This window comes from Pleurodeles waltl, chromosome 4_1 (assembly GCF_031143425.1).
Source record: "Pleurodeles waltl isolate 20211129_DDA chromosome 4_1, aPleWal1.hap1.20221129, whole genome shotgun sequence".
NCBI lineage: Eukaryota > Metazoa > Chordata > Amphibia > Caudata > Salamandridae > Pleurodeles > Pleurodeles waltl.
In genome coordinates, this window is record NC_090442.1 from 41,392,407 (window position 1) to 41,417,336 (window position 24,930).

Below are 24,930 nucleotides of genomic sequence, written 5' to 3' on the forward strand. Positions count from 1 at the left end.
TCATTCGTTTCACTTTTCTGTCTTTAATTAAACTGACCATTTTAAACCTCCGGCACCCACCACTTCAATCTTACTGTTTATGTGCTATCATAGGGCCTTGGAACTTTTGGCAAGTGGGCAGAAGCAGTCAGAGAACCACATCACAATACACACTCCTTTGCCTGATACCTTTCACAATAAACTGCTCTTGGAAAAAGACGTTAACCGGTCCTTGCTCTCAGACAGACACAGAAAGCCTATCACCACCTCTACGAACATATTTCAATCAAACCAATATATATCATTCAACAATTATGCCTCTGTATCAATATAACTATAACTCGAGACAGAAAGGAATTTAAAAAACAATCTGCCCATTTGAATAACCAGCATAGTTTTAAGGACGTACAAATTGGAATGTGACAATTTCAGAGTTCCTCATTCATAAGAAGTCTGTGAGATAGTATCTCAGAAAGATCTCAAGTTTATAGCAAAAATGGTTGTAAGGGTGATTTTTACCACACAATTGCAACTAGGTGCCTCAATCTGCAAGAGACCAGTCCTTGACAGATTACACAACTGGGGCAACAGCAAAGGCAGCAATTGTGTCAATCCTTTATGATTCTTCTCTAGTACTATACTTTTTCTGAGGGACAATTTGCATTATTCCTGGAGAAAATCATAGAGCTTCTACCCATGCATAGTTTCTGCTTTCTGCACGCACACACTCCCTGCACTGAATCTACCCACAGTTCTGTTCAGAATGATTGTGCCATGTCATATTGTTGTATACGTATTGCATATCCGTGGCATTTATGAAGAGGTACTTTGGTATGGCAGAAAGACAGAAAAGTAGCAATGCTGATGGTATAACGTGACTGATTGTGCAGTTTGCATTGGGCTTTCTTAATGAGTGAGAGTGAAAGGAGTATTGTAAGAGTGTGTTTCCAGTTTGTATGTGAAGATCAGTTGGGTGCTGTGAGAAAAAGACTCAACCATGAAGGGACTCGAACCCTCAATGTTCTGATCTGAAGTCAGACGCCTTATCCATTAGGCCACATAGTCACTGACTGCAATATGTTTGGGTGTTTAGGGTTAGGTGGTATGAATGGATGTGGAACATATCAATTACAGGTGCGCAGGACAGGATCCCATACCGTTCTTCATCTTCTTTCCATCAAAGGAGTTTTTTCAAACAATATCTAGATAATTTCCAAAGTTTCATATCTTATGCTGTGCTTTTTTGCCGTTAATCCTCCTTTCTTTTTTTATTGAATACTCTGTTTTATGCTGCAATGGTATTTTTGGATTATTTGAAAAGAGAATGAAACTGCTTTGACAGTAGTTCAGACTTCCCATTTCTTAACTTGCTAATTTGCTCCCTGAATTACCTTATACAAGTGACATGAACAGGGCCTTGACCTAAGCACGTACCTGAAAGCCTGTCACCACCTCTAGAAATAAAATTCACAGCAGCTCAAAACATTCATTTTGAAAGAGAATATTTCAAGTGAGTCCAAGTTTAATTTCAATAAAGAAAGTTGTATAAAATGACACGCTGCACATTTGGGTAACCAGCATGACTCTTTTCAGTGAAGAAGTGGAATGGTTCTGTTGCAATATACTATCACCCTGGCAAGCTGCTACGAGGAAGAGTAAACAATATGATTAGGTTTCAGCAAAAATGTATTAGTTCAGGGTGTGCACCTCAGATAGACTTAAACTTACACACCCTGGTCTGTGAGAGTAGTGCCCTATCCATTGCGGCATTGAGGGTAATCTGCAAGACAGAGTTTCAAAATCATCCTTTCATCTCAGTTCATGGCCTCATACAGTATTTCTGCAGTCATTCGTTTCACTTTTCTGTCTTTAATTAAACTGACCATTTTAAACCTCCGGCACCCACCACTTCAATCTTACCGTTTTTGTGCTATCATAGGGCCTTGGAACTTTTGGCAAGTGCACAGAAGCAGTCAGAGAACCACATCACAATACATACTTCTTTGCCTGATACCTTTCACAACAAACTGCTCTTGGAAAAACACGTTAACCGGTCCTTGCTCTCAGACAGACACAGAAAGCCTATCACCACCTCTACGAACATATTTCAATCAAACCAATATATATCATTCAACAATTATGCCTCTGTATCAATATAACTAAAACTCGAGACAGAAAGGAATTTAAAAAACAATCTGCCCATTTGAATAACCAGCAGAGTTTTAAGGACGTACAAATTGGAATGTGACAATTTCAGAGTTCCTCATTGATAAGAAGTCTGTGAGATAGTATCTCAGAAAGATCTCAAGTTTATAGCAAAAATGGTTGTAAGGGTGATTTTTACCACACAATTGCAACTAGGTGACTCAATCTGCAAGAGACCAGTCCTTGACAGATTACACAACTGGGGCAACAGCAAAGGCAGCAATTGTGTCAATCCTTTATGATTCTTCTCTAGTACTATACTTTTTCTGAGGGACAATTTGCATTATTCCTGGAGAAAATCATAGAGCTTCTACCCATGCATAGTTTCTGCTTTCTGCACGCACACACTCCCTGCACTGAATCTACCCACAGTTCTGTTCAGAATGATTGTGCCATGTCATATTGTTGTATACGTATTGCATATCCATGGCATTTATGAAGAGGTACTTTGGTATGGCAGAAAGACAGAAAAGTAGCAATGCTGAAGGCATAACGTGACTGATTGTGCAGTTTGCATTGGGCTTTCTTAATGAGTGAGAGTGAAAGGAGTGTTGTAAGAGTGTGTTTCCAGTTTGTATGTAAAGATAAGTTGGGTGCTGTGAGAAAAAGACTCAACCATGAAGGGACTCGAACCCTCAATCTTCTGATCCGAAGTCAGACACCTTATCCATTAGGCCACATGGTCACTGACAGCAATATGTTTGGTTGTTTAGGGTTAGGTGGTATGAATGGATGTGGAACATATCAATTACAGGTGCGCAGGACAGGATCCCATACCGTTCTTCTTCTTCTTTCCATCAAAGGAGTTTTTTCAAACAATATCTAGATAATTTCCAAAGTTTCATATCTTATGATGTGCTTTTTTGCTGTTAATCCTCCTTTCTTCTTTTATTGAATACTCTGTTTTATGCTGCAATGGTATTTTTGGATTATTTGAAAAGAGAATGAAACTGCTTTGACAGTAGTTCAGACTTCCCATTTCTTGACTTGCTAATTTGCTCCCTGAATTAGCTTATACAAGTGACATGACCAGGGCCTTGACCTAAGCACGTACCTGAAAGCCTGTCACCACCTCTAGAAATAAAAGTCACAGCAGCTCAAAACATTCATTTTGAAAGAGAATATTTCAAGTGAGTCCAAGTTTAATTTCAATAAAGAAAGCTGTATAAAATGACACGCTGCTCATTTGGGTAACCAGCATGACACTTTTCAGTGAAGAAGTGGAATGGTTCTGTTGCAATATACTATCACCGTGGCAAGCTGCTACGAGGAACAGTAAACAATATGATTAGGTTTCAGCAAAAATGTATTAGTTCAGGGTGTGCACCTCGGATAGACTTAAACTTACGCACCCTGGTCTGTGAGAGTAGTGCCCTATCTATTGCGGCATTGAGGGTAATCTGCAAGACAGAGTTCCAAAATCATCCTTTCATCTCAGTTCATGGCCACATACAGTATTTCTGCAGTCATTCGTTTCACTTTTCTGTCTTTAATTAAACTGACCATTTTAAACCTCCGGCACCCACCACTTCAATCTTACCGTTTTTGTGCAATCATAGGGCCTTGGAACTTTTGGCAAGTGGACAGAAGCAGTCAGAGAACCACATCACAATACATACTTCTTTGCCTGATACCTTTCACAATAAACTGCTCTTGGAAAAAGACGTTAACCGGTCCTTGCTCTCAGACAGACACAGAAAGCCTATCACCACCTCTACGAACATATTTCAATCAAACCAATATATATCATTCAACAATTATGCCTCTGTATCAATATAACTACAACTCGAGACAGAAAGGAATTTAAAAAACAATCTGCCCATTTGAATAACCAGCATAGTTTTAAGGACGTACAAATTGGAATATGACAATTTCAGAGTTCCTCATTCATAAGAAGTCTGTGAGATAGTATCTCAGAAAGATCTCAAGTTTATAGCAAAAATGGTTGTAAGGGTGATTTTTACCACACAATTGCAACTAGGTGCCTCAATCTGCAAGAGACCAGTCCTTGACAGATTACACAACTGGGGCAACAGCAAAGGCAGCAATTGTGTCAATCCTTTATGATTCTTCTCTAGTACTATACTTTTTCTGAGGGACAATTTGCATTATTCCTGGAGAAAATCATGGAGCTTCTACCCATGCATAGTTTCTGCTTTCTGCACGCACACACTCCCTGCACTGAATCTACCCACAGTTCTGTTCAGAATGATTGTGCCATGTCATATTGTTGTATACGTATTGCATATCCATGGCATTTATGAAGAGGTACTTTGGTATGGCAGAAAGACAGAAAAGTAGCAATGCTGAAGGCATAACGTGACTGATTGTGCAGTTTGCATTGGGCTTTCTTAATGAGTGAGAGTGAAAGGAGTATTGTAAGAGTGTGTTTCCAGATTGTATGTAAAGATAAGTTGGGTGCTGTGAGAAAAAGACTCAACCATGAAGGGACTCGAACCCTCAATCTTCTGATCCGAAGTCAGACGCCTTATCCACTAGGCCACATGGTCACTGACTGCAACATGTTTGGGTGTTTAGGGTTAGGTGGTATGAATGGATGTGGAACATATCAATTACAGGTGCGCAGGACAGGATCCCATACCGTTCTTCATCTTCTTTCCATCAAAGGAGTTTTTTCAAACAATATCTAGATAATTTCCAAAGTTTCATATCTTATGCTGTGCTTTTTTGCCGTTAATCCTCCTTTCTTCTTTTATTGAATACTCTGTTTTATGCTGCAATGGTATTTTTGGATTATTTGAAAAGAGAATGAAACTGCTTTGACAGTAGTTCAGACTTCCCATTTCTTGACTTGCTAATTTGCTCCCTGAATTAGCTTATACAAGTAACATGAACAGGGCCTTGACCTAAGCACGTACCTGAAAGCCTGTCACCACCTCTAGAAATAAAATTCACAGCAGCTCAAACATTCATTTTGAAAGAGAATATTTCAAGTGAGTCCAAGTTTAATTTCAATAAAGAAAGCTGTATAAAATGACAAGCTGCATATTTGGGTAACCAGCATGACTCTTTTCAGTGAAGAAGTGGAATGGTTCTGTTGCAATATACTATCACCCTGGCAAGCTGCTACGAGGAAGAGTAAACAATATGATTAGGTTTCAGCAAAAATGTATTAGTTCAGGGTGTGCACCTCAGATAGACTTAAACTTACACACCCTGGTCTGTGAGAGTAGTGCCCTATCCATTGCGGCATTGAGGGTAATCTGCAAGACAGAGTTCCAAAATCATCCTTTCATCTCAGTTCATGGCCACATACAGTATTTCAGCAGTCATTCGTTTCACTTTTCTGTCTTTAATTAAACTGACCATTTTAAACCTCCGGCACCCACCACTTCAATCTTACAGTTTTTGTGCTATCATGGGGCCATGGAACTTTTGGCAAGTGGTTAGAAGCAGTCAGAGAACCACATCACAATACATACTCATTTGCCTGATACCTTTCACAACAAACTGCTCTTGGAAAAAGACGTTAACCGGTCCTTGCTCTCAGACAGACACAGAAAGCCTATCACCACCTCTATGAACATATTTCAATCAAACCAATATATATCATTCAAGAATTATGCCTCTGTATCAATATAACTACAACTAGAGACAGAAAGGAATTTAAAAAACAATCTGCCCATTTGAATAACCAGCATAGTTTTAAGGACGTACAAATTGGAATGTGACAATTTCAGAGTTCCTCATTCATAAGAAGTCTGTGAGATAGTATCTCAGAAAGATCTCAAGTTTATAGCAAAAATGGTTGTAAGGGTGATTTTTACCACACAATTGCAACTAGGTGCCTCAATCTGCAAGAGACCAGTCCTTGACAGATTACACAACTGGGGCAACAGCAAAGGCAGCAATTGTGTCAATCCTTTATGATTCTTCTCTAGTACTATACTTTTTCTGAGGGACAATTTGCATTATTCCTGGAGAAAATCATAGAGCTTCTATCCATGCATAGTTTCTGCTTTCTGCACGCACACACTCCCTGCACTGAATCTACCCACAGTTCTGTTCAGAATGATTGTGCCATGTCATATTGTTGTATACGTATTGCATATCCAAGGCATTTATGAAGAGGTACTTTGGTATGGCAGAAAGACAGAAAAGTAGCAATGCTGAAGGCATAACGTGACTGATTGTGCAGTTTGCATTGGGCTTTCTTAATGAGTGAGAGTGAAAGGAGTATTGTAAGAGTGTGTTTCCAGTTTGTATGTAAAGATAAATTGGGTGCTGTGAGAAAAAGACTCAACCATGATGGGACTCGAACCCTCAACTTTTTGATCCGAAGTCAGACGCCTTATCCACTAGGCCACATGGCCACTGACTGCAATATTTTTGGGTGTTTAGGGTTAGGTGGTATGAATGGATGTGGAACATATCAATTACAGGTGCGCAGGACAGGATCCCATACCGTTCTTCATCTTCTTTCCATCAAAGGAGTTTTTTCAAACAATATCTAGATAATTTCCAAAGTTTCATATCTTATGCTGTTTTTTTTTGCCGTTAATCCTCCTTTCTTCTTTTATTGAATACTCTGTTTTATGCTGCAATGGTATTTTTGGATTATTTGAAAAGAGAATGAACTGACAGTAGTTCAGACTTCCCATTTCTTGACTTGCTAATTTGCTCCCTGAATTAGCTTATAGAAGTGACCTGAACAGGGCCTTGACCTAAGCACGTATCTGAAAGCCTGTCACCACCTCTAGAAATAAAATTCACAGCAGCTCAAAACATTCATTTTGAAAGAGAATATTTCAAGTGAGTCCAAGTTTAATTTCAATAAAGAAAGCTGTATAAAATGACACGCTGCACATTTGGGTATCCAGCATGACACTTTTCAGTGAAGAAGTGGAATGGTTCTGTTGCAATATACTATCACCCTGGCAAGCTGCTACGAGGAAGAGTAAACAATATGATTAGGTTTCAGCAAAAATGTATTAGTTCAGGGTGTGCACCTCAGATAGACTTAAACTTACACACCCTGGTCTGTGAGAGTAGTGCCCTATCTATTGCGGCATTGAGGGTAATCTGCAAGACAGAGTTCCAAAATCATCCTTTCATCTCAGTTCATGGCCACATACAGTATTTCTGCAGTCATTCGTTTCACTTTTCTGTCTTTAATTAAACTGACCATTTTAAACCTCCGGCACCCACCACTTCAATCTTACTGTTTTTGTGCTATCATAGGGCCTTGGAACTTTTGGCAAGTGGGCAGAAGCAGTCAGAGAACCACATCACAATACATACTCCTTTGCCTGATACCTTTCACAATAAACTGCTCTTGGAAAAAGACGTTAACCGGTCCTTGCTCTCAGACAGACACAGAAAGCCTATCACCACCTCTACGAACATATTTCAATCAAACCAATATATATCATTCAACAATTATGCCTCTGTATCAATATAACTATAACTCGAGACAGAAAGGAATTTAAAAAACAATCTGCCCATTTGAATAACCAGCATAGTTTTAAGGACGTACAAATTGGAATGTGACAATTTCAGAGTTCCTCATTCATAAGAAGTCTGTGAGATAGTATCTCAGAAAGATCTCAAGTTTATAGCAAAAATGGTTGTAAGGGTGATTTTTACCACACAATTGCAACTAGGTGACTCAATCTGCAAGAGACCAGTCCTTGACAGATTACACAACTGGGGCAACAGCAAAGGCAGCAATTGTGTCAATCCTTTATGATTCTTCTCTAGTACTATACTTTTTCTGAGGGACAATTTGCATTATTCCTGGAGAAAATCATAGAGCTTCTACCCATGCATAGTTTCTGCTTTCTGCACGCACACACTCCCTGCACTGAATCTACCCACAGTTCTGTTCAGAATGATTGTGCCATGTCATATTGTTGTATACGTATTGCATATCCGTGGCATTTATGAAGAGGTACTTTGGTATGGCAGAAAGACAGAAAAGTAGCAATGCTGATGGCATAACGTGACTGATTGTGCAGTTTGCATTGGGCTTTCTTAATGAGTGAGAGTGAAAGGAGTATTGTAAGAGTGTGTTTCCAGTTTGTATGTGAAGATCAGTTGGGTGCTGTGAGAAAAAGACTCAACCATGAAGGGACTCGAACCCTCAATGTTCTGATCTGAAGTCAGACGCCTTATCCATTAGGCCACATGGTCACTGACTGCAATATGTTTGGGTGTTTAGGGTTAGGTGGTATGAATGGATGAGGAACATATCAATTACAGGTGCGCAGGACAGGATCCCATACCGTTCTTCATCTTCTTTCCATCAAAGGAGTTTTTTCAAACAATATCTAGATAATTTCCAAAGTTTCATATCTTATGCTGTGCTTTTTTGCCGTTAATCCTCCTTTCTTTTTTTATTGAATACTCTGTTTTATGCTGCAATGGTATTTTTGGATTATTTGAAAAGAGAATGAAACTGCTTTGACAGTAGTTCAGACTTCCCATTTTTTAACTTGCTAATTTGCTCCCTGAATTACCTTATACAAGTGACATGAACAGGGCCTTGACCTAAGCACGTACCTGAAAGCCTGTCACCACCTCTAGAAATAAAATTCACAGCAGCTCAAAACATTCATTTTGAAAGAGAATATTTCAAGTGAGTCCAAGTTTAATTTCAATAAAGAAAGTTGTATAAAATGACACGCTGCACATTTGGGTAACCAGCATGACTCTTTTCAGTGAAGAAGTGGAATGGTTCTGTTGCAATATACTATCACCCTGGCAAGCTGCTACGAGGAAGAGTAAACAATATGATTAGGTTTCAGCAAAAATGTATTAGTTCAGGGTGTGCACCTCAGATAGACTTAAACTTACACACCCTGGTCTGTGAGAGTAGTGCCCTATCCATTGCGGCATTGAGGGTAATCTGCAAGACAGAGTTTCAAAATCATCCTTTCATCTCAGTTCATGGCCTCATACAGTATTTCTGCAGTCATTCGTTTCACTTTTCTGTCTTTAATTAAACTGACCATTTTAAACCTCCGGCACCCACCACTTCAATCTTACCGTTTTTGTGCTATCATAGGGCCTTGGAACTTTTGGCAAGTGCACAGAAGCAGTCAGAGAACCACATCACAATACATACTTCTTTGCCTGATACCTTTCACAACAAACTGCTCTTGGAAAAACACGTTAACCGGTCCTTGCTCTCAGACAGACACAGAAAGCCTATCACCACCTCTACGAACATATTTCAATCAAACAATATATATCATTCAACAATTATGCCTCTGTATCAATATAACTACAACTCGAGACAGAAAGGAATTTAAAAAACAATCTGCCCATTTGAATAACCAGCAGAGTTTTAAGGACGTACAAATTGGAATGTGACAATTTCAGAGTTCCTCATTGATAAGAAGTCTGTGAGATAGTATCTCAGAAAGATCTCAAGTTTATAGCAAAAATGGTTGTAAGGGTGATTTTTACCACACAATTGCAACTAGGTGACTCAATCTGCAAGAGACCAGTCCTTGACAGATTACACAACTGGGGCAACAGCAAAGACAGCAATTGTGTCAATCCTTTATGATTCTTCTCTAGTACTATACTTTTTCTGAGGGACAATTTGCATTATTCCTGGAGAAAATCATAGAGCTTCTACCCATGCATAGTTTCTGCTTTCTGCACGCACACACTCCCTGCACTGAATCTACCCACAGTTCTGTTCAGAATGATTGTGCCATGTCATATTGTTGTATACGTATTGCATATCCATGGCATTTATGAAGAGGTACTTTGGTATGGCAGAAAGACAGAAAAGTAGCAATGCTGAAGGCATAACGTGACTGATTGTGCAGTTTGCATTGGGCTTTCTTAATGAGTGAGAGTGAAAGGAGTATTGTAAGAGTGTGTTTCCAGTTTGTATGTAAAGATAAGTTGGGTGCTGTGAGAAAAAGACTCAACCATGAAGGGACTCGAACCCTCAATCTTCTGATCCGAAGTCAGACGCCTTATCCATTAGGCCACATGGTCACTGACTGCAACAAGTTTGGGTGTTTAGGGTTAGGTGGTATGAATGGATGTGGAACATATCAATTACAGGTGCGCAGGACAGGATCCCATACCGTTCTTCATCTTCTTTCCATCAAAGGAGTTTTTTCAAACAATATCTAGATAATTTCCAAAGTTTCATATCTTATGCTGTGCTTTTTTGCCGTTAATCCTCCTTTCTTCTTTTATTGAATACTCTGTTTTATGCTGCAATGGAATTTTTGGATTATTTGAAAAGAGAATGAAACTGCTTTGACAGTAGTTCAGACTTCCCATTTCTTGACTTGCAAATTTGCTCCCTGAATTAGCTTATACAAGTGACATGAACAGGGCCTTGACCTAAGCACGTACCTGAAAGCCTGTCACCACCTCTAGAAATAAAATTCACAGCAGCTCAAACATTCATTTTGAAAGAGAATATTTCAAGTGAGTCCAAGTTTAATTTCAATAAAGAAAGCTGTATAAAATGACAAGCTGCATATTTGGGTAACCAGCATGACTCTTTTAAGTGAAGAAGTGGAATGGTTCTGTTGCAATATACTATCACCCTGGCAAGCTGCTACGAGGAAGAGTAAACAATATGATTAGGTTTCAGCAAAAATGTTTTAGTTCAGGGTGTGCACCTCAGATAGACTTAAACTTACACACCCTGGTCTGTGAGAGTAGTGCCCTATCCATTGCGGCATTGAGGGTAATCTGCAAGACAGAGTTCCAAAATCATCCTTTCATCTCAGTTCATGGCCACATACAGTATTTCTGCAGTCATTCGTTTCACTTTTCTGTCTTTAATTAAACTGACCATTTTAAACCTCTGGCACCCACCACTTCAATCTTACAGTTTTTGTGCTATCATAGGGCCATGGGACTTTTGGCAAGTGGACAGAAGCAGTCAGAGAACCACATCACAATACATACTCATTTGCCTGATACCTTTCACAACAAACTGCTCTTGGAAAAAGACGTTAACCGGTCCTTGCTCTCAGACAGACAAAGAAAGCCTATCACCACCTCTATGAACATATTTCAATCAAACCAATATATATCATTCAACAATTATGCCTCTGTATCAATATAACTACAACTAGAGACAGAAAGGAATTTAAAAAACAATCTGCCCATTTGAATAACCAGCATAGTTTTAAGGACGTACAAATTGGAATGTGACAATTTCAGAGTTCCTCATTCATAAGAAGTCTGTGAGATAGTATCTCAGAAAGATCTCAAGTTTACAGCAAAAATGGTTGTAAGGGTGATTTTTACCACACAATTGCAACTAGGTGCCTCAATCTGCAAGAGACCAGTCCTTGACAGATTACACAACTGGGGCAACAGCAAAGGCAGCAATTGTGTCAATCCTTTATGATTCTTCTCTAGTACTATACTTTTTCTGAGGGACAATTTGCATTATTCCTGGAGAAAATAATAGAGCTTCTACCCATGCATAGTTTCTGCTTTCTGCACGCACACACTCCCTGCACTGAATCTACCCACAGTTCTGTTCGGAATGATTGTGCCATGTCATATTGTTGTATACGTATTGCATATCCGTGGCATTTATGAAGAGGTACTTTGGTATGGCAGAAAGACAGAAAAGTAGCAATGCTGAAGGCATAACGTGACTGATTGTGCAGTTTGCATTGGGCTTTCTTAATGAGTGAGAGTGAAAGGAGTATTGTAAGAGTGTATTTCCAGTTTGTATGTAAAGATAAGTTGAGTGCTGTGAGAAAAAGACTCAACCATGAAGGGACTCGAACCCTCAATCGCCTGATCCGAAGTCAGACGCCTTATCCATTAGGCCACATGGTCACTGACAGCAATATGTTTGGTTGTTTAGGGTTAGGTGGTATGAATGGATGTGGAACATATCAATTACAGGTGCGCAGGACAGGATCCCATACCGTTCTTCATCTTCTTTCCATCAAAGGAGTTTTTTCAAACAATATCTAGATAATTTCCAAAGTTTCATATCTTATGATGTGCTTTTTTGCTGTTAATCCTCCTTTCTTCTTTTATTGAATACTCTGTTTTATGCTGCAATGGTATTTTTGGATTATTTGAAAAGAGAATGAAACTGCTTTGACAGTAGTTCAGACTTCCCATTTCTTGACTTGCTAATTTGCTCCCTGAATTAGCTTATACAAGTGACATGACCAGGGCCTTGACCTAAGCACGTACCTGAAAGCCTGTCACCACCTCTAGAAATAAAAGTCACAGCAGCTCAAAACATTCATTTTGAAAGAGAATATTTCAAGTGAGTCCAAGTTTAATTTCAATAAAGAAAGCTGTATAAAATGACACGCTGCTCATTTGGGTAACCAGCATGACACTTTTCAGTGAAGAAGTGGAATGGTTCTGTTGCAATATACTATCACCCTGGCAAGCTGCTACGAGGAAGAGTAAACAATATGATTAGGTTTCAGCAAAAATGTATTAGTTCAGGGTGTGCACCTCAGATAGACTTAAACTTACGCACCCTGGTCTGTGAGAGTAGTGCCCTATCTATTGCGGCATTGAGGGTAATCTGCAAGACAGAGTTCCAAAATCATCCTTTCATCTCAGTTCATGGCCACATACAGTGTTACTGCAGTCATTCGTTTCACTTTTCTGTCTTTAATTAAACTGACCATTTTAAACCTCCGGCACCCACCACTTCAATCTTACCGTTTTTGTGCAATCATAGGGCCTTGGAACTTTTGGCAAGTGGACAGAAGCAGTCAGAGAACCACATCACAATACATACTCCTTTGCCTGATACCTTTCACAATAAACTGCTCTTGGAAAAAGACGTTAACCGGTCCTTGCTCTCAGACAGACACAGAAAGCCTATCACCACCTCTACGAACATATTTCAATCAAACCAATATATATCATTCAACAATTATGCCTCTGTATCAATATAACTACAACTCGAGACAGAAAGGAATTTAAAAAACAATCTGCCCATTTGAATAACCAGCATAGTTTTAAGGACGTACAAATTGGAATATGACAATTTCAGAGTTCCTCATTCATAAGAAGTCTGTGAGATAGTATCTCAGAAAGATCTCAAGTTTATAGCAAAAATGGTTGTAAGGGTGATTTTTACCACACAATTGCAACTAGGTGCCTCAATCTGCAAGAGACCAGTCCTTGACTGATTACACAACTGGGGCAACAGCAAAGGCAGCAATTGTGTCAATCCTTTATGATTCTTCTCTAGTACTATACTTTTTCTGAGGGACAATTTGCATTATTCTTGGAGAAAATCATAGAGCTTCTATCCATGCATAGTTTCTGCTTTCTGCACGCACACACTCCCTGCACTGAATCTACCCACAGTTCTGTTCAGAATGATTGTGCCATGTCATATTGTTGTATACGTATTGCATATCCAAGGCATTTATGAAGAGGTACTTTGGTATGGCAGAAAGACAGAAAAGTAGCAATGCTGAAGGCATAACGTGACTGATTGTGCAGTTTGCATTGGGCTTTCTTAATGAGTGAGAGTGAAAGGAGTATTGTAAGAGTGTGTTTCCAGTTTGTATGTAAAGATAAGTTGGGTGCTGTGAGAAAAAGACTCAACCATGATGGGACTCGAACCCTCAACTTTTTGATCCGAAGTCAGACGCCTTATCCACTAGGCCACATGGCCACTGACTGCAATATGTTTGGGTGTTTAGGGTTAGGTGGTATGAATGGATGTGGAACATATCAATTACAGGTGCGCAGGACAGGATCCCATACCGTTCTTCATCTTCTTTCCATCAAAGGAGTTTTTTCAAACAATATCTAGATAATTTCCAAAGTTTCATATCTTATGCTGTTTTTTTTTGCCGTTAATCCTCCTTTCTTCTTTTATTGAATACTCTGTTTTATGCTGCAATGGTATTTTTGGATTATTTGAAAAGAGAATGAAATGACAGTAGTTCAGACTTCCCATTTCTTGACTTGCTAATTTGCTCCCTGAATTAGCTTATAGAAGTGACCTGAACAGGGCCTTGACCTAAGCACGTACCTGAAAGCCTGTCACCACCTCTAGAAATAAAATTCACAGCAGCTCAAAACATTCATTTTGAAAGAGAATATTTCAAGTGAGTCCAAGTTTAATTTCAATAAAGAAAGCTGTATAAAATGACACGCTGCACATTTGGGTAACCAGCATGACACTTTTCAGTGAAGAAGTGGAATGGTTCTGTTGCAATATACTATCACCCTGGCAAGCTGCTACGAGGAAGAGTAAACAATATGATTAGGTTTCAGCAAAAATGTATTAGTTCAGGGTGTGCACCTCAGATAGACTTAAACTTACACACCCTGGTCTGTGAGAGTAGTGCCCTATCTATTGCGGCATTGAGGGTAATCTGCAAGACAGAGTTCCAAAATCATCCTTTCATCTCAGTTCATGGCCACATACAGTATTTCTGCAGTCATTCGTTTCACTTTTCTGTCTTTAATTAAACTGACCATTTTAAACCTCCGGCACCCACCACTTCAATCTTACTGTTTTTGTGCTATCATAGGGCCTTGGAACTTTTGGCAAGTGGGCAGAAGCAGTCAGAGAACCACATCACAATACATACTCCTTTGCCTGATACCTTTCACAATAAACTGCTCTTGGAAAAAGACGTTAACCGGTCCTTGCTCTCAGACAGACACAGAAAGCCTATCACCACCTCTACGAACATATTTCAATCAAACCAATATATATCATTCAACAATTATGCCTCTGTATCAATATAACTACAACTTGATACAGAAAGGAATTTAAAAAACAATCTGCCCATTTGAATAACCAGCATAGTTTTAAGGACGTACAAATTGGAATATGACAATTTCAGAGTTCCTCATTCATAAGAAGTCTGTGAGATAGTATCTCAGAAAGATCTCAAGTTTATAGCAAAAATGGTTGTAAGGGTGATTTTTACCACACAATTGCAACTAGGTGCCTCAATCTGCAAGAGACCAGTCCTTGACAGATTACACAACTGGGGCAACAGCAAAGGCAGCAATTGTGTCAATCCTTTATGATTCTTCTCTAGTACTATACTTTTTCTGAGGGACAATTTGCATTATTCCTGGAGAAAATCATAGAGCTTCTATCCATGCATAGTTTCTGCTTTCTGCACGCACACACTCCCTGCACTGAATCTACCCACAGTTCTGTTCAGAATGATTGTGCCATGTCATATTGTTGTATACGTATTGCATATCCAAGGCATTTATGAAGAGGTACTTTGGTATGGCAGAAAGACAGAAAAGTAGCAATGCTGAAGGCATAACGTGACTGATTGTGCAGTTTGCATTGGGCTTTCTTAATGAGTGAGAGTGAAAGGAGTATTGTAAGAGTGTGTTTCCAGTTTGTATGTAAAGATAAGTTGGGTGCTGTGAGAAAAAGACTCAACCATGAAGGGACTCGAACCCTCAATCTTCTGATCCGAAGTCAGACGCCTTTACCATTAGGCCACATGGTCACTGACTGCAATATGTTTGGGTGTTTAGGGTTAGGTGGTATGAATGGATGTGGAACATATCAATTACAGGTGCGCAGGACAGGATCCCATACCGTTCTTCATCTTCTTTCCATCAAAGGAGTTTTTTCAAATAATATCTAGATCATTTCCAAAGTTTCATATCTTATGCTGTGCTTTTTTGCCGTTAATCCTCCTTTCTTCTTTTATTGAATACTCTGTTTTATGCTGCAATGGTATTTTTGGATTATTTGAAAAGAGAATGAAACTGCTTTGACAGTAGTTCAGACTTCCCATTTCTTGATTTGCTAATTTGCTCCCTGAATTAGCTTATACAAGTGACATGAACAAGGCCTTGACCTAAGCACGTACCTGAAAGCCTGTCACCACCTCTAGAAATAAAATTCACAGCAGCTCAAACATTCATTTTGAAAGAGAATATTTCAAGTGAGTCCAAGTTTAATTTCAATAAAGAAAGCTGTATAAAATGACAAGCTGCATATTTGGGTAACCAGCATGACTCTTTTCAGTGAAGAAGTGGAATGGTTCTGTTGCAATATACTATCACCCTGGCAAGCTGCTACGAGGAAGAGTAAACAATATGATTAGGTTTCAGCAAAAAGGTATTAGTTCAGGGTGTGCACCTCAGATAGACTTAAACTTACACACCCTGGTCTGTGACAGTAGTGCCCTATCCATTGCGGCATTGAGGGTAATCTGCAAGACAGAGTTCCAAAATCATCCTTTCATCTCAGTTCATGGCCACATACAGTATTTCTGCAGTCATTCGTTTCACTTTTCTGTCTTTAATTAAACTGACCATTTTAAACCTCCGGCACCCACCACTTCAATCTTACAGTTTTTGTGCTATCATAGGGCCATGGAACTTTTGGCAAGTGAACAGAAGCAGTCAGAGAACCACATCACAATACATACTCATTTGCCTGATACCTTTCACAACAAACTGCTCTTGGAAAAAGACGTTAACCGGTCCTTGCTCTCAGACAGACATAGAAAGCCTATCACCACCTCTATGAACATATTTCAATCAAACCAATATATATCATTCAACAATTATGCCTCTGTATCAATATAACTACAACTAGAGACAGAAAGGAATTTAAAAAACAAGCTGCCCATTTGAATAACCAGTATAGTTTTAAGGACGTACAAATTGGAATGTGACAATTTCAGAGTTCCTCATTCATAAGAAGTCTGTGAGATAGTATCTCAGAAAGATCTCAAGTTTATAGCAAAAATGGTTGTAAGGGTGATTTTTACCACACAATTGCAACTAGGTGCCTCAATCTGCAAGAGACCAGTCCTTGACAGATTACACAACTGGGGCAACAGCAAAGGCAGCAATTGTGTCAATCCTTTCTGATTCTTCTCTACTACTATACTTTTTCTGAGGGACAATTTGCATTATTCCTGGAGAAAATCATAGAGCTTCTACCCATGCATAGTTTCTGCTTTCTGCACGCACACACTCCCTGCACTGAATCTACCCACAGTTCTGTTCGGAATGATTGTGCCATGTCATATTGTTGTATACGTATTGCATATCCGTGGCATTTATGAAGAGGTACTTTGGTATGGCAGAAAGACAGAAAAGTAGCAATGCTGAAGGCATAACGTGACTGATTGTGCAGTTTGCATTGGGCTTTCTTAATGAGTGAGAGTGAAAGGAGTATTGTAAGAGTGTATTTCCAGTTTGTATGTAAGGATAAGTTGAGTGCTGTGAGAAAAAGACTCAACCATGAAGGGACTCGAACCCTCAATCTCCTGATCTGAAGTCAGACGCCTTATCCATTAGGCCACATGGTCACTGACAGCAATATGTTTGGGTGTTTAGGGTTAGGTGGTATGAATGGATGTGGAACATATCAATTACAGGTGCGCAGGACAGGATCCCATACCGTTCTTCATCTTCTTTCCATCAAAGGAGTTTTTTCAAACAATATCTAGATAATTTCCAAAGTTTCATATCTTATGATGTGCTTTTTTGCTGTTAATCCTCCTTTCTTCTTTTATTGAATACTCTGTTTTATGCTGCAATGGTATTTTTGGATTATTTGAAAAGAAAATGAAACTGCTTTGACAGTAGTTCAGACTTCCCATTTCTTGACTTGCTAATTTGCTCCCTGAATTAGCTTCTACAAGTGACATGAACAGGGCCTTGACCTAAGCACGTACCTGAAAGCCTGTCACCACCTCTAGAAATAAAAGTCACAGCAGCTCAAAACATTCATTTTGAAAGAGAATATTTCAAGTGAGTCCAAGTTTAATTTCAATAAAGAAAGCTGTATAAAATTACACGCTGCTCATTTGGGTAACCAGCATGACACTTTTCAGTGAAGAAGTGGAATGGTTCTGTTGCAATATACTATCACCCTGGCAAGCTGCTACGAGGAAGAGTAAACAATATGATTAGGTTTCAGCAAAAATGTATTAGTTCAGGGTGTGCACCTCAGATAGACTTAAACTTACACACCCTGGTCTGTGAGAGTAGTGCCCTATCTATTGCGGCATTGAGGGTAATCTGCAAGACAGAGTTCCAAAATCATCCTTTCATCTCAGTTCATGGCCACATACAGTATTTCTGCAGTCATTCGTTTCACTTTTCTGTCTTTAATTAAACTGACCATTTTAAACCTCCGGCACCCACCACTTCAATCTTACCGTTTTTGTGCAATCATAGGGCCTTGGAACTTTTGGCAAGTGGACAGAAGCAGTCAGAGAACCACATCACAATACATACTCCGTTGCCTGATACCTTTCACAATAAACTGCTCTTGGAAAAAGACGTTAACCGGTCCTTGCTCTCAGACAGACACAGAAAGCCTATCACCACCTCTACGAACATATTTCAATCAAACCAATATATATCATTCAACAATTATGCCTATGTATCAATATAACTACAACTTGAGGCAGAAAGGAATTTAAAAAACAATCTGCCCATTTGAATAACCAGCATAGTTTTAAGGACGTACAAATTGGAATATGACAATTTCAGAGTTCCTCATTCATAAGAAGTCTGTGAGATAGTATCTCAGAAAGATCTCAAGTTTATAGCAAAAATGGTTGTAAGGGTGATTTTTACCACACAATTGCAACTAGGTGCCTCAATCTGCAAGAGACCAGTCCTTGACAGATTACACAACTGGGGCAACAGCAAAGGCAGCAATTGTGTCAATCCTTTATGATTCTTCTCTAGTACTATACTTTTTCTGAGGGACAATTTGCATTATTCCTGGAGAAAAACATAGAGCTTCTATCCATGCATAGTTTCTGCTTTCTGCACGCACACACTCCCTGCACTGAATCTACCCACAGTTCTGTTCAGAATGATTGTGCCATGTCATATTGTTGTATACGTATTGCATATCCAAGGCATTTATGAAGAGGTACTTTGGTATGGCAGAAAGACAGAAAAGTAGCAATGCTGAAGGCATAACGTGACTGATTGTGCAGTTTGCATTGGGCTTTCTTAATGAGTGAGAGTGAAAGGAGTATTGTAAGAGTGTGTTTCCAGTTTGTATGTAAAGATAAGTTGGGTGCTGTGAGAAAAAGACTCAACCATGAAGGGACTCGAACCCTCAATCTTCTGATCCGAAGTCAGACGCCTTTACCATTAGGCCACATGGTCACTGACTGCAATATGTTTGGGTGTTTAGGGTTAGGTGGTATGAATGGATGTGGAACATATCAATTACAGGTGCGCAGGACAGGATCCCATACCGTTCTTCATCTTCTTTCCATCAAAGGAGTTTTTTCAAATAATATCTAGATAATTTCCAAAGTTTCATATCTTATGCTGTGCTTTTTTGCCGTTAATCCTCCTTTCTTCTTTTATTGAATACTCTGTTTTATGCTGCAATGGTATTTTTGGATTATTTGAAAAGAGAATGAAACTGCTTTGACAGTAGTTCAGACTTCCCATTTCTTGATTTGCTAATTTGCTCCCTGAATTAGCTTATACAAGTGACATGAACAAGGCCTTGACCTAAGCACGTACCTGAAAGCCTGTCACCACCTCTAGAAATAAAATTCACAGCAGCTCAAACATTCATTTTGAAAGAGAATATTTCAAGTGAGTCCAAGTTTAATTTCAATAAAGAAAGCTGTATAAAATGACAAGCTGCATATTTGGGTAACCAGCATGACTCTTTTCAGTGAAGAAGTGGAATGGTTCTGTTGCAATATACTATCACCCTGGCAAGCTGCTACGAGGAAGAGTAAACAATATGATTAGGTTTCAGCAAAAAGGTATTAGTTCAGGGTGTGCACCTCAGATAGACTTAAACTTACACACCCTGGTCTGTGAGAGTAGTGCCCTATCCATTGCGGCATTGAGGGTTATCTGCAAGACAGAGTTCCAAAATCATCCTTTCATCTCAGTTCATGGCCACATACAGTATTTCTGCAGTCATTCGTTTCACTTTTCTGTCTTTAATTAAACTGACCATTTTAAACCTCCGGCACCCACCACTTCAATCTTACAGTTTTTGTGCAATCATAGGGCCTTGGAACTTTTGGCAAGTGGACAGAAGCAGTCAGAGAACCACATCACAATACATACTCCTTTGCCTGATACCTTTCTCAATAAACTGCTCTTGGAAAAAGACGTTAACCGGTCCTTGCTCTCAGACAGACACAGAAAGCCTATCACCACCTCTACGAACATATTTCAATCAAACCAATATATATCATTCAACAATTATACCTCTGTATCAATATAACTACAACTCGAGACAGAAAGGAATTTAAAAAACAATCTGCCCATTTGAATAACCAGCATAGTTTTAAGGACGTACAAATTGGAATATGACAATTTCAGAGTTCCTCATTCATAAGAAGTCTGTGAGATAGTATCTCAGAAAGATCTCAAGTTTATAGCAAAAATGGTTGTAAGGGTGATTTTTACCAAACAATTGCAAATAGGTGCCTCAATCTGCAAGAGACCAGTCCTTGACAGATTACACAACTGGGGCAACAGCAAAGGCAGCAATTGTGTCAATCCTTTATGATTCTTCTCTAGTACTATACTTTTTCTGAGGGACAATTTGCATTATTCCTGGAGAAAATCATAGAGCTTCTATCCATGCATAGTTTCTGCTTTCTGCACGCACACACTCCCTGCACTGAATCTACCCACAGTTCTGTTCAGAATGATTGTGCCATGTCATATTGTTGTATACGTATTGCATATCCAAGGCATTTATGAAGAGGTACTTTGGTATGGCAGAAAGACAGAAAAGTAGCAATGCTGAAGGCATAACGTGACTGATTGTGCAGTTTGCATTGGGCTTTCTTAATGAGTGAGAGTGAAAGGAGTATTGTAAGAGTGTGTTTCCAGTTTGTATGTAAAGATAAGTTGGGTGCTGTGAGAAAAAGACTCAACCATGAAGGGACTCGAACCCTCAATCTTCTGATCCGAAGTCAGATGCCTTTACCATTAGGCCACATGGTCACTGACTGCAATATGTTTGGGTGTTTAGGGTTAGGTGGTATGAATGGATGTGGAACATATCAATTACAGGTGCGCAGGACAGGATCCCATACCGTTCTTCATCTTATTTCCATCAAAGGAGTTTTTTCAAACAATATCTAGATAATTTCCAAAGTTTCATATCTTATGCTGTGCTTTTTTGCCGTTAATCCTCCTTTCTTCTTTTATTGAATACTCTGTTTTATGCTGCAATGGTATTTTTGGATTATTTGAAAAGAGAATGAAACTGCTTTGACAGTAGTTCAGACTTCCCATTTCTTGATTTGCTAATTTGCTCCCTGAATTAGCTTATACAAGTGACATGAACAGGGCCTTGACCTAAGCACGTACCTGAAAGCCTGTCACCACCTCTAGAAATAAAATTCACAGCAGCTCAAACATTCATTTTGAAAGAGAATATTTCAAGTGAGTCCAAGTTTAATTTCAATAAAGAAAGCTGTATAAAATGACAAGCTGCATATATGGGTAACCAGCATGACTCTTTTCAGTGAAGAAGTGGAATGGTTCTGTTGCAATATACTATCACCCTGGCAAGCTGCTACGAGGAAGAGTAAACAATATGATTAGGTTTCAGCAAAAAGGTATTAGTTCAGGGTGTGCACCTCAGATAGACTTAAACTTACACACCCTGGTCTGTGAGAGTAGTGCCCTATCCATTGCGGCATTGAGGGTAATCTGCAAGACAGAGTTCCAAAATCATCCTTTCTTCTCAGTTCATGGCCACATACAGTATTTCTGCAGTCATTCGTTTCACTTTTCTGTCTTTAATTAAACTGACCATTTTAAACCTCCGGCACCCACCACTTCAATCTTACAGTTTTTGTGCTATCATAGGGCCATGGAACTTTTGGCAAGTGGACAGAAGCAGTCAGAGAACCACATCACAATACATACTCATTTGCCTGATACCTTTCACAACAAACTGCTCTTGGAAAAAGACGTTAACCGGTCCTTGCTCTCAGACAGACACAGAAAGCCTATCACCACCTCTATGAACATATTTCAATCAAACCAATATATATCATTCAACAATTATGCCTCTGTATCAATATAACTACAACTAGAGACAGAAAGGAATTAAAAAAACAATCTGCCCATTTGAATAACCAGCATAGTTTTAAGGACGTACAAATTGGAATGTGACAATTTCAGAGTTCCTCATTCATAAGAAGTCTGTGAGATAGTATCTCAGAAAGATCTCAAGTTTATAGCAAAAATGGTTGTAAGGGTGATTTTTACCACACAATTGCAACTAGGTGCCTCAATCTGCAAGAGACCAGTCCTTGACAGATTACACAACTGGGGCAACAGCAAAGGCAGCAATTGTGTCAATCCTTTGATTCTTCTCTAGTACTATACTTTTTCTGAGGGACAATTTGCATTATTCCTGGAGAAAATCATAGAGCTTCTACCCATGCATAGTTTCTGCTTTCTGCACGCACACACTCCCTGCACTGAATCTACCCACAGATCTGTTCAGAATGGTTGTGCCATGTCATATTGTTGTATACGTATTGCATATCCATGGCATTTATGAAGAGGTACTTTGGTATGGCAGAAAGACAGAAAAGTAGCAATGCTGAAGGCATAACGTGACTGATTGTGCAGTTTGCATTGGGCTTTCTTAATGAGTGAGAGTGAAAGGAGTATTGTAAGAGTGTGTTTCCAGTTTGTATGTAAAGATAAGTTGGGTGCTGTGAGAAAAAGACTCAACCATGAAGGGACTCGAACCCTCAATCCTCTGATCTGAAGTCAGACGCCTTATCCATTAGGCCACATGGTGACTGACTGCAACATGTTTGGGTGTTTAGGGTTAGGTGGTATGAATGGATGTGGAACATATCAATTACAGCTGCGCAGGACAGGATCCCATACCGTTATTCATCTTCTTTCCATCAAAGGAGTTTTTTCAAACAATATCTAGATAATTTCCAAAGTTTCATATCATATGATGTGCTTTTTTGCTGTTAATCCTCCTTTCTTCTTTTATTGAATACTCTGTTTTATGCTGCAATGGTATTTTTGGATTATTTGAAAAGAAAATGAAACTGCTTTGACAGTAGTTCAGACTTCCCATTTCTTGACTTGCTAATTTGCTCCCTGAATTAGCTTCTACAAGTGACATGAACAGGGCCTTGACCTAAGCACGTACCTGAAAGCCTGTCACCACCTCTAGAAATAAAAGTCACAGCAGCTCAAAACATTCATTTTGAAAGAGAATATTTCAAGTGAGTCCAAGTTTAATTTCAATAAAGAAAGCTGTATAAAATTACACGCTGCTCATTTGGGTAACCAGCATGACACTTTTCAGTGAAGAAGTGGAATGGTTCTGTTGCAATATACTATCACCCTGGCAAGCTGCTACGAGGAAGAGTAAACAATATGATTAGGTTTCAGCAAAAATGTATTAGTTCAGGGTGTGCACCTCAGATAGACTTAAACTTACACACCCTGGTCTGTGAGAGTAGTGCCCTATCTATTGCGGCATTGAGGGTAATCTGCAAGACAGAGTTCCAAAATCATCCTTTCATCTCAGTTCATGGCCACATACAGTATTTCTGCAGTCATTCGTTTCACTTTTCTGTCTTTAATTAAACTGACCATTTTAAACCTCCGGCACCCACCACTTCAATCTTACCGTTTTTGTGCAATCATAGGGCCTTGGAACTTTTGGCAAGTGGACAGAAGCAGTCAGAGAACCACATCACAATACATACTCCATTGCCTGATACCTTTCACAATAAACTGCTCTTGGAAAAAGACGTTAACCGGTCCTTGCTCTCAGACAGACACAGAAAGCCTATCACCACCTCTACGAACATATTTCAATCAAACCAATATATATCATTCAACAATTATGCCTATGTATCAATATAACTACAACTTGAGACAGAAAGGAATTTAAAAAACAATCTGCCCATTTGAATAACCAGCATAGTTTTAAGGACGTACAAATTGGAATATGACAATTTCAGAGTTCCTCATTCATAAGAAGTCTGTGAGATAGTATCTCAGAAAGATCTCAAGTTTATAGCAAAAATGGTTGTAAGGGTGATTTTTACCACACAATTGCAACTAGGTGCCTCAATCTGCAAGAGACCAGTCCTTGACAGATTACACAACTGGGGCAACAGCAAAGGCAGCAATTGTGTCAATCCTTTATGATTCTTCTCTAGTACTATACTTTTTCTGAGGGACAATTTGCATTATTCCTGGAGAAAATCATAGAGCTTCTATCCATGCATAGTTTCTGCTTTCTGCACGCACACACTCCCTGCACTGAATCTACCCACAGTTCTGTTCAGAATGATTGTGCCATGTCATATTGTTGTATACGTATTGCATATCCAAGGCATTTATGAAGAGGTACTTTGGTATGGCAGAAAGACAGAAAAGTAGCAATGCTGAAGGCATAACGTGACTGATTGTGCAGTTTGCATTGGGCTTTCTTAATGAGTGAGAGTGAAAGGAGTATTGTAAGAGAGTGTTTCCAGTTTGTATGTAAAGATAAGTTGGGTGCTGTGAGAAAAAGACTCAACCATGAAGGGACTCGAACCCTCAATCTTCTGATCGGAAGTCAGACGCCTTTACCATTAGGCCACATGGTCACTGACTGCAATATGTTTGGATGTTTAGGGTTAGGTGGTATGAATGGATGTGGAACATATCAATTACAGGTGCGCAGGACAGGATCCCATACCGTTCTTCATCTTCTTTCCATCAAAGGAGTTTTTTCAAATAATATCTAGATAATTTCCAAAGTTTCATATCTTATGCTGTGCTTTTTTG

The 24,930-nt window shown here is 39.2% G+C and overlaps 7 non-coding genes across 7 annotated transcripts; all 7 read right to left on the reverse strand.

Annotated features, from left to right (window-relative positions):
* Positions 1 to 2,796: 2,796 nt before the first annotated feature.
* TRNAR-UCG (transfer RNA arginine (anticodon UCG)) lies at positions 2,797 to 2,869 on the reverse strand. The gene has a single exon. It is a non-coding gene; the product is annotated as a tRNA-Arg (tRNA).
* A 1,752-nt stretch (positions 2,870 to 4,621) lies between these two features.
* Positions 4,622 to 4,694, reverse strand: TRNAR-UCG (transfer RNA arginine (anticodon UCG)). The gene has a single exon. It is a non-coding gene; the product is annotated as a tRNA-Arg (tRNA).
* A 5,394-nt stretch (positions 4,695 to 10,088) lies between these two features.
* Positions 10,089 to 10,161, reverse strand: TRNAR-UCG (transfer RNA arginine (anticodon UCG)). Its single transcript has one exon. It is a non-coding gene; the product is annotated as a tRNA-Arg (tRNA).
* A 1,751-nt stretch (positions 10,162 to 11,912) lies between these two features.
* TRNAR-UCG (transfer RNA arginine (anticodon UCG)) lies at positions 11,913 to 11,985 on the reverse strand. Its single transcript has one exon. It is a non-coding gene; the product is annotated as a tRNA-Arg (tRNA).
* Positions 11,986 to 15,556: 3,571 nt separating this feature from the next.
* Positions 15,557 to 15,629, reverse strand: TRNAR-UCG (transfer RNA arginine (anticodon UCG)). Its single transcript has one exon. It is a non-coding gene; the product is annotated as a tRNA-Arg (tRNA).
* A 3,576-nt stretch (positions 15,630 to 19,205) lies between these two features.
* TRNAR-UCG (transfer RNA arginine (anticodon UCG)) lies at positions 19,206 to 19,278 on the reverse strand. Its single transcript has one exon. It is a non-coding gene; the product is annotated as a tRNA-Arg (tRNA).
* Positions 19,279 to 21,029: 1,751 nt separating this feature from the next.
* TRNAR-UCG (transfer RNA arginine (anticodon UCG)) lies at positions 21,030 to 21,102 on the reverse strand. Its single transcript has one exon. It is a non-coding gene; the product is annotated as a tRNA-Arg (tRNA).
* Between the last annotated feature and the right edge of the window lie 3,828 nt (positions 21,103 to 24,930).